Below are 11,142 nucleotides of genomic sequence, written 5' to 3'. Positions count from 1 at the left end.
TGCAAATTCAATACAGCCTAACTATACATGTGCGTTGCTGCCTAACTATACATGTGCGTTGCAAATTCAATACAGCCTAACATTACCCAAGGGGTGTCACTTCATTGCCACACACTTTTTTCGATCGCCAAAAATGCACCTAGCATGCATCGAAATCGGTAAAATTCGACGTAGGGTCAAAGCACATTAGTCCTTCTCAATAATACTCCAACATTTTTACCTCTTACCGATGAAAAGTCGAGAAATCAGCAAGTTTTTCAGCGTATCTGGACGTCTCTTACATTTCAGATTTAAAAGGCGAGGCAGTGTATTGAGTCACGTGAGCGCTTTTCAATCGAACCAATAGCAGAGCTGAATGGACCAGCGTGAAAACCCGGAGGCAACGTAAGTTTCTCACTGTTAAAGTTACCAGAATTTCGTATGCAGACGCACGCAGACAGTGTCACCCATAGTCTTCCAAGACGTGAGAAACTTACGTTACTGCCGGGTTTCACGCTGGGCCCATTCGTTCAGTACGGGCTCTGACCCTACATCGAATTTTACCACTCTCGATGCTTGCCGGTGCATTTTGGCAAGCTCTGCTATTGGTTCGATTTGAAAAGCGCCCACGTGACTCAATACACTGCCTCGCCTTTTAAATCTGAAATGTAAGAGACGTCCAGATACGCTGAAAAACTTGCTGATTTCTCGACTTTTCATCGGTAAGAGGTAAAAATGTTGGAGTATTATTGAGAAGGACTAATGTGCTTTGACCCTACGTCGAATTTTACCGATTTCGATGCATGCTAGGTGCATTTTTGGCGATCGAAAAAAAGTGTGTGGCAATGAAGTGACACCCCTTGGGTAATGTTAGGCTGTATTGAATTTGCAACGCACATGTATAGTTAGGCAGCAACGCACATGTATAGTTAGGCTGTATTGAATTCGCAACGCACATGTATAGTTAGGCAGCAACGCACATGTATAGTTAGGCTGTGTTGAAATTTGCAGCGCATACTTTGTTCTTTTCTGCAAATAGTATCAACAACGACAACAACAATAACAACAAATTTACTGAGTCCAAATATATGTTTATTTATCTTCATTTTTAAATATTTAATCATCATCATCGTCATCATCGGAGATTGAATCCCCCTATGGTAAGACTAGTTCTAACACAGTTATGTTGATGTTCATCATTAACCATCGGCTTGGCTAACACCTCTGTATCGGTGCATATTCATGACTCATAGCGTTTAGTTTTGGTGTGAGTCGAAAACACTCATTAACATTTAATGAATGCAAGTGGTCTCTTGCGTCTCAATCTAGAACACAGCGTGCCAATTTAGCTCTCATTTGCAACCCTTGGCAGGGTATGTTTTGTCCTCATACAAGCAGAATTTCTGACTGCATCAAGGAGGCTTAATCAATAGTAAAATGGCCACAGGTTTAAAACGCCGATCACATTTTACTGTTTAAGCGTGTAATATTTAAACTAAAAATGCCATCAATAAAAATAACAAAATAAGATTCTTTTTGTGCAAATTAAATTAGCTCTTCATTTCATCAGATAAACGTTACATCTGCAATTTTCACCCAAGCATCAATTTGCTTGATGCAAAAGGCTGTTGTAAATTTACTGCTTGCTGGTCGGATTGAACAAAACTTTTCACCCCCTTGCATCGAGACTATGTGTTTTCTAAAGTCACAACAAGAACATCCACCCACCGCAACAAATTTGCTGTTCAGGTGCAGTTTTTTAGTCACTAAATAAAATTAGACATGAAGGGAAACCCGAAACATTTAGCAAATACAAAATTTCGGTGGGAGCGAACGAAACTTAAGTTATGCACATTTACGTCAGCGATAAAAATTAACACACCCAGAAGGTTACTGATCTGTACTGTGGGTAAGTTTGAAGGTGACTTATTTTAAGAAGTAGACTCTCCGTTACCTCTCCTCTCTGTAAGACTATGATTACAGATAGAATGCGCCTCGGGAACGTATATTTAGACTCTCAAGTGTAAGGTACGTTTCTGATCTAGGGCTTTTTTGGCTCATTTTAATGCTCTTCGAATAAACACAATTTTCAGTTCTTAGTAAAAAAGGAAAGTCTATTTTTCCTCATAGAGTTGGCTCAGACCTAGCTACCATTTCGCATTTCAACTTAAATCGGTAAAGTTAAAGGTAATTTGTTTCTCTATGACCAAACCTCGCACGGTGACCCTTGAGTTTTATTCTTGATTTTGAAGGAGAACCTTTTAAGTTTGAGAAAGATATTAAAGTCCTTCACTTCAGAGAGTAAAGTGCATATAAAATTTTTAACGTTGTTAGAGCAACTATCGACGCACAAAAATCATTTCCGACAAAACACTTTACAATGGAAAAATAGATACTTCCATTGTTAGCTTTCAATGTAAATACATTACAATCGCGCCGAAATCAAGCCAAAAGTTCCCTGATTCTTAATTTAGCCGCTGAGTTAAATGCGACATCCTTTCCAAACAGCGCAATCTTGCAAATTAAGACACCGAAAGTGAATAATTCACTAACATTTCCTTCTATTCAATGTTACCCGTTTTTTGCATTTGTACTGGGAAAATCCCTTTAATGCAACCTTATGTTTTTCAACAATATCCTTTTCGTCACTCTGTTTTAATCTTTTGATCAATTTTTTCTCTGCCGTTATCGAATGGCCGACCTGTTCCAGTTTGAGACCGTTTGGGCAAGCCTTATAGTAGTAGCAATATCTATCTTCACTCCTCGATACAAACCCGTAAACATCAACAGTCTCACACATGTTAAGCATCAAAATAATTCCTGCAAGGACACAAGAGAGGAAATAATAAGTAAATGGTCAAAACATAGATAATGTAACAGCGTAAAGAAAATAAAGTGACTTCAGTCAGGGGGGATTCTATAAGCAATCATTCCTGTATGAAGTAGATAATAGCTTTTTAAGTTGCAGTGAATTAACACTGGATTTCAACGAACAGTCTACAAATAAATATCGAGTAACCTATTTTACTACTGTTTCAAAATCCCGAGGCCGATTCCCCTCGTAAAGTATTAAATTGTTTAATCTTGCATAGTTTTTATATGGACTTTTGTGTCATAAAAAGTCGTACTTATAGTCAGTAGTTAGTTATAGTATTTTGTGTGATTACTATAACATTTTCATGACAAGTACCGTAACTTTGAGAAGTTACTGTTACTGTTAAAAGCTTTGTCTTCTGAACTATTAAATACCAGTCGCTTAGTGTAATGTCTAGATTAAATATTGTAGACCACAATATCAAACGTTTGTTTTGAGTTTGGTAACTTGTTCGCTGGTAGTGCAAGTAACAGCTCTCTCTCTCTCTCTCTCTCTCTCTCTCTCTCTCTCTCCTCTCTCTCTCTCTTCTCCCTCTCTCTCTCTCTCCTCTCTCTCTCTCTCTCTCTCTCGCTCTCTCTCTCTCTCTCTCTCTTGTACACACATATGTAAAAACGTACCCATTGAACCTGATGTTAGGGGAAATGCTTTCATCTCATCAGCTGTAAACTCTTGCACAATATCCCAGAGCTTCCAAATGGTGTCCAGTCGTAACAGATGAACAGGCATCGATGGATATTTGTAATACCACTTGACGTAATGACAAAAGATCGATTTTCCCTCTCTGTACCACTGACAATTAATGCCATAAGAAAATTAATATACTCATAACTATGTCTGCATTGGCCTACGTATATCATTCCCTTGCACAATTAAAGAATAACATGATGGACTAGCATTAGGAGCATTTAGAAATCGACTTTCTATACCCCCGTTGTCTTTAGCTTTACACTTTTATCGTTGTACCGAATAGTATGACAATAATGATATAAACAGCCTTGCGGAGATAATAGTTACTCCTTTATGCCCACCACAAATGAACATATTAGAGTTTAATTTTCAGTTCATACTTATGCCTATGAGAGAGAGAGAGAGAGAGAGAGAGAGAGAGAGAGAGAGAGAGAGAGAGAGAGAGAGAGAGAGAGAGAGAGAGAGAGAGATGCACAGACAGACACACGTACATAACGTACGAGACAGATAAATGTACGAGACATATAGAGAGACAAATGCATACACACATACATACATACATACATACATACATACATACATACATACATACATACATACATACATACATACATACATACATACATACATACAGGGCAGGCTGAAAGACAGACAGAAACACATTCAAAGTCACAGGGAAACCGAAAAGTAAGGCGTAAGGCAACAGAAATTGAGTAAAAAACGGGCAAACTGGCCGAAACCATGGAAACAAAAATGAGGAATCGGAGATTGACTGACGAAAAGGCAATTATTCAAGCCAGAGTCTGCTACCGCGATATGTCGAAGGATAAGCATGTCATATATATCAACTTTTCATGTCATACCTTGTACACGTTCGCATTGTATGGTCCTTCTCTCCACGAAATTATCGGCATATACTCGCCCGGTATACCCAGATCTTCAGCGAGATTCAGTCCAATACAACTCGATTGTTGGCGACCCGCAGTGTAGTCTTGTTGCCCACATCCTTCTCGTACCCGCTAATCGGTGCACGGTTAAAACGGAGCACTGCTTCGTGTGAATCTGTCATAGAATGGAAAGACGTTCTTTACAAAAACACACACGTTGAAATATATGTCTAGGGGTGACATCGAAGCCATATGCAAAAACATTAGATGCCTCCGACTGTGTTCATGGCGGTTGGGTAGACGAGCAAATGTGGTCAAATCGTAAAAAATTATGATATTAACATTCTTAATTGATATTTAGGTTCCTAATCAAATTTTATGCAGAATATGAAATTAGAATTTTTTTGATTTCGAGTATTCAATCACTGAGGTCGATTGAGTAGATATAAAATGATTCAACAAGCGTAGCACTGCAAATACACCAAATATAAATGCTGTATTCTGTCCATAAACATCCGCATAAGTTACCTCTGTCTCTTCTAAATATTGATACATAATGCTTTCAGGCCATACAGAATAGAATAATACTGCCAGAGTGTAAATCATTAGCGATTGGTTTCACTGTTTTTTATCGGACCAACTACTCAGAAACACTATTCCTAAGTATTGCAGACACAAATACTTTTGAATTTCTTCATTTGGCCAGCGAAATTATATGTTTGAAAATTTGATATCAATCTTCGTCTGTGATAACTCCTGTAGGAAGAAAGGGATAGCAGTTAAATTACATCCTACCGATTTCTTCTCCAAGATTCGTTCCGTTCAGTTTTGCACTGCTTGTTACGACTGCACAAGTCTTTTATTGTGGCCGTGCGGTATTCTCAGGGATAATTGGTTCCCGTGGAAAAATTCTGTCGATTCCAAGTTCATGAAAGGGAGAGTCACCCTGTCCGACAAATGACATCTGTATTGCTTGCTTGAACTTGCAAACGATTTCCTTGTTCGAAGCTTTGGTCCTTCCCCGAAGTCGATGTTTGAATTTTAGAGGTCTTTCTCTCGACTTGTCAAACGAGAGTTCGTAATCCGGCAGCATGGTTGCGAGCTTCCCGTCTCCAGTTCGTACGAGACATAAATGGCTTTTCAGAGGGAAAACGACATTTTTACTAAAGCTAAGGTTTGTCTGTTTGACAAGAAGAGCTAAATCCTCGAAGTCTGCTGCGGGCAGGGCAATGTATTTGGAAGAATCGCTGTCCGGGTACCAGAACACAATTGACCGGTTCCAAACAACCACCTCGATCGTACAACAATCGACAGGAGAGCTTGGACGCCGAAGGAGCATTGTGGAAAGGGACAGCAATGACAGACATACTAAAAACAGGTATTTTCGAAGGTTACGACTGCATGGTCTTGTTGAGGTCATAGTTTAATTTGCCGACATAATCCAGCAATAATAAATGAGGCAGCATTAAATCAGTCTCGGAAATCTGTGAAGGGAGGAAGAGAAGCCAATGTTTTACCAGTATCATCGCTGGTTATTGTGACAGTCATATTCAATACATTGATTGGTCCCCCTAAAAGCCTTTGGAAGGGGAAAAGCGGTAGTAATCAAGTATAGCTACTTAGAGGCACTAGATATTAAAAACAGTGAGGGGATTCAAATAATACAAATAAAACACAAATATGACACTGGTGAGGAATAAAGAACACAGACGCATTTTCTTCGGTGTGTTGAAATGCTGTACGTAAAGTGATTGACTATTAGTCTTATATCATTTTTTAAAAGAAAAGTGGAATAACAATTATTGCCTATGTACCAAAGTCTTCTTGCATCGCAGCTCGCTCATAATATCGGTACTGGTGCAGTGCAATGCAATACCGAAAACATTATGCCATAAACTTACGTTAATGAGCACTCGTAACCCGGTTGTATTTAAACATTAAGTATCTTATAAACAAATCGATCGTTTGCAAACCGTACTCCACATCTCTCATCTCACGGATTAATTCAAAGACGTTTGTCACAACAAGGTTTGATTATATGTGAACATCTGCGCTATTTTTAGATATACTAAGTCAAAGCTGTCCTGTTTGCACACAATTGACTGTCTTCCGTCCCCAATCAAAATTCAAACAGTGAATCCTCTCGACTGCCGGATGTTTTCCTTTAATATCCTGTTTCTATTTACAATATGTTTGATGCAACAATTTTCCACATATTTGCGATCAAGGTCAATTCCCTCTTAATTACATAGTGAGTTCGATCTTTGCAAGGAGATTTTCATTTATTATTCAAAACTACTCATGTATAAATAATACCCGCCAGCTATCCGGTATGTCACCTTATTCAACATACTTTTCACTGTCTATATAGCCCAGGTAACCGCTCTTTGCAATTGTGGCAACATGCCCTGACCTTTTATTCCGCATAAATATTGAGCTGTCTCGTATCTTCAAGTATCTCTCCGTTGAGTGTATTTGTTTGCCTACTGTGGACTTTGTACGCCTTTACGGTACCGAGACATATATTGAACTCAAGCGAAAACTGTATTGCCAATATCTACGTGAAGAGTGCTACGAATGGCAATTACCTGTGAGCAATTTGACAAAACTGAAGATGAAGGCAAAAAACAAACCTTTATACATTTTATACTTCCAATTTTCCCAGTTACCAATAAGTAAAACAGATAACGGGTAGCAAATACAATTTGTGCATCTATGTTCATATCACTATGTATATTGCCATAAAATAATAGAAACTTTAATTCTAGCCATGGCTTTGAATGGACGAGAAAACATTTCTTTGTATATCTGGCTTGAGGCCATCAGCGATAAAAGAATACGCGCATGGACTTCCATAAGGCTAACGATGGCAATCTCTTACCGCGGATGGTCCAAGAAGCACTATATTTGATTTGAATTATAGATTTGTGGTTGATACAACACCTTGTTAATTTTGGTATATTACATTTGCTAATTGAAACAAACAGTTATGGAAAGCAAATTTGATAAATCTCACTTCATTGGTAATTCATACTTTGTCACAACCTATAGGGTATGGAGCTTTTGATATCATGCATCAACAATTATGCAAATTATTCGTATGCAACAAACTCAGTGATTGAATATGATGTGTGAACTCTACTTGTGTTCCATTCACGCTAAAAGTAAACCAGACTGATTCCTTTTGAATGTAAAGAGATAAGATAAATAGGTGTAATTTTTTGGTTAATTTTTACTCCACTTAACAGGTAATGACAGGCCTATCAAACGAACAGTGTGTGCAAAATGCTACCTAAAATAATACGTATTAAATCTAAAATCAAAACGAACATGAACAAATAGGAAGCAAAGACATTAACTTAAATTTTAGCCCGTCACGTCGGCAAATTTTCCATGGTCGCGACATTTCTTGCGAGTGATTGATACCTCTTTTAACACATTTAACAGTCTTTTTAAACCTATTGCGGATCAAAGAAAACCCGGACAAATTGTTCAAGTTCATTGTGACATCAAATGTTGGTCTTAATTTCGAGCGGAAACAAAGTAGCTTTTGTACACTGGAGGGAAAAATGATTTTAAGAACAGACTGGGGTTAATCAATTTGATAGTCACATAATCCTCTCGTTAAACGGTATATTGATGACTGCTTTGGTGCAGCATCTTGTTCACGCACAGAATTGAATAATTTTATTGATTTCGTTTCACATTTCACACCCTGCACTGGAATTTACTTTCCACTATTTCAGACACATCGGTTGCTTTCTTGACATATCAGTTTATATCAATGGGGACTAGCTGTCTACCTCCATACATTATAAATCCACAGACTCTCATGCATATGTTCTATTCAGCTCATCTCACCCCGTAGGTGCAAGGAATCCATTCCATTTTCACAGTTTCTTCGTGCTCGGCGCATTTGCTCTGACCAAAAGGATTTTGAGCAGCAGCTTGACACTATTAGCACTTGGTTCTCGGCTCGGGTTATCCCCGCTCTGTAGTGGACAAAGCCAAAGAGCGCGTTGAACCACTAACACTAAATCAACTACCCGTTCTCAATGCGATCGCATTCCTCTTGTATTAACATACCATCATTTTAAACCATAGAATCCGTAAAATCATCTTTGAGGAGTTTTCCATCTTACCAACTCCCCGATTCACAGAATATTTTTCCGTACCTCCTATCATGGCATTTCGACGTGACACGAACATCAAAGACCGGCTGGTGCGTTCCAGTTTACCTAATCGCGACTGCGCTACTGGAACATCATCATGTGGCCGTCGAGTGTGTAACACCTGCCCGCATACTTTTACAACCAATTATGTTTCCGGCGTGTTCACGTGCACGTCGGCTAATATATCAAATGCAGACGCTGCAACATGCTATATATTGGCGAAACAAAGCGTCGCCTTGGCGATCGCTTTGCTGAACATTTTTGCACTGTGACCGACAACAAGCTCGCATACCCGGTGGCCAAGCATTTTTGTACACCACCCCACCGCGGTCGGTCTGACATGGCAGTGTCTGCTATAATTTCCACCACCGACTCTACCCGCCATAAACTCGAACAGGCCACTATTTTTAAACTCGGTACTCTGGCACCAGCCGGTATGAATGCATATTTTAACGCGTTTGATCGTTCCCTTGTTTGATTGGCTGTTTTTCTTTCTTGTGTTTTCACGTTTCTCTAGCGAGTTTTTAGTACTGACGAAGGGTTGCACCCGAAACGTCTGCGCATTTTAGTCTCTGCTTTGCAAGTGTTTTATCTCCCGCTGGTCGGTTAGTATTTACTGTATTTGTTTTAACTTTGCTCTTTATTTTAACGAGTACTGTATTTCCCGCTAGTCGGCCAATTTTTTACTGTATTCCTTCACACTTGCTGCAGTTTTATCCCTCTTGTGAGGTCATTTGTAAATTTTATAGTCCATATCTGTTAATTACCCTCCCTAATCCCCTTCATTAATTTGTTCTGTCGATCACCAACGTCGGGGCCTATCGCCCTGACCAAAATTCTCGTTAGCAACTGATAAGGTAGTAGCTCATTTCCCTATCAACACGGTAATCGAAAGCCGGTCATGTGTTATTTCTTTTTTTATAGTACGTTGAAGATCACCATAAAGGTCGTTCTCTGTAGTCGGCACACAATCCTGGCCAACGTGGACGACTGTGATCGGCACCTTGGTATGACTACGTGCATGCAATACTTCTAAACCCTTAAGTGTTAAACTCAACGAGACGAGGCCACGCTTCTTTGTACGGAATCGAACAAACCACGACGATAAAAACTCCATTTACAACAGTGCAGGAGTGGCAACGTATACCGCCATGATCAAAGTAGCCTTTCCGCTAACTCATAGTCACTCATTTCTCGCAGGTAGATTAATTTGCATTGTACTCGCTGCTTACCATAACTATACAAAAACTTTATCTAAAACACGGCAGCATCAAGCAGATGAACACTGAGAAGTTTTGGATGGTATAAAGGCGTTAATTAATCAACGATATAGCTCACCTACCTCAGGTATGCTAGCCGCTACGTATGTCATACAATGTCCCGATTGTAAAATAAGGCTGTCATAGTTTCTTGGCCTTTGACACTGTAAACAAAAGCTCGTGCAAACCAGAGTTCACCCAGAGGGACTGAGTGCAAACAAACCATAACATTTATGGGTTATTACACGAAGTTTTGGCGATACCGCGTCGTATTCGAGTGATGTGTCCGTATTTTGACGAGTTGCGCAGCAAAAACTTCGTCTAATAACCCCTTTATCATACATGCATGCTTTGGTTATGACTGTTTTCCTACGGACGTTCCGAAATTAGCGACGAAATCCACTGAAATCGACCTTGCTTGCTCATCGCTGTACTAATAAAAAGTTGGTTGCTAAGGAGTGATGACAACCGTATCACTTCTTGATATTATTCCGCTGTTGGGCCATTCCACTTCAAAGGAGGGTTTATGGCACACTTTTGAAGCGAACAATTTAAATATTAAGATGTCGACACAGGTTTTCATACTTTGAAGAAGATTTATTTTTAACTTGAAATGGCGATGGAAGTAAAAAATAGGCTGGAGTGTGTAAAATGAGTGTGTTTTCGTGTTTTGAAACATACACTCATCCCTTCGCGAAAGTTATGAGGCCGGCCAAAATCGGGTCAAAATACTCGCGCCGCGCCAACGTTCGATTTCAAACTCGATCGAGCAGCTGATCAGCATAATGCAAGCAGCTCTGCGACATCTATGAATGCACAGTGGATATAATAGCCGTACCAGTCAGTTTTTCTCCAAGAATTATACATGTCCTCAGTCGTCAAATATGCCGAATTTACATCTTAGAAAGGAATTAGTGAGCGGATTAGGGAAAACGTGAAGTGAGTACACTGTAAGCTGTAGCGTCGTAACTCGTTCGTGATTATGTTGCTGTACAAATAAAACATTTCAAAGGTATTTTCATCGTCTGCTCGTATATTTTCCTTACTGGCTTGCCTAAATAGAACTAATTTTCTTTCACGACAACGTAAACAAAAGTTTTACTTTCCCTAGTATCTTACATTGTCTCCGAAACCCACACCGGTGCCACCGGGCACAATCATGACCTGTGAATCTCACTGACAGACCTGTAAAAATCGGGAATATAATATGTGCACATCGTCTGTCGCGAGTATTTTCAGTGCGGTTGGATTTTTGTGGCTCATTTATGGCAGTAAACGATGTA

The 11,142-nt window shown here is 39.4% G+C and overlaps 1 long non-coding RNA gene across 1 annotated transcript; it reads right to left on the bottom strand.

Annotated features, from left to right (window-relative positions):
• Positions 1-1,716: 1,716 nt before the first annotated feature.
• Positions 1,717-10,071, bottom strand: LOC139136821 (uncharacterized). The gene is made up of 5 exons (XR_011553257.1): positions 9,943-10,071; positions 5,224-5,912; positions 4,405-4,603; positions 3,472-3,643; positions 1,717-2,799 (listed from the first exon to the last, which is right to left on the bottom strand). It is a non-coding gene; the product is annotated as an uncharacterized lncRNA (long non-coding RNA).
• Between the last annotated feature and the right edge of the window lie 1,071 nt (positions 10,072-11,142).

The sequence above is a fragment of the Ptychodera flava genome, chromosome 7 (genome assembly GCF_041260155.1).
Source record: "Ptychodera flava strain L36383 chromosome 7, AS_Pfla_20210202, whole genome shotgun sequence".
Taxonomy (NCBI): domain Eukaryota; kingdom Metazoa; phylum Hemichordata; class Enteropneusta; family Ptychoderidae; genus Ptychodera; species Ptychodera flava.
The sequence above is the reverse complement of the archived record's forward strand: the minus strand, read 5'-3'. Positions and strand labels throughout refer to the sequence as shown.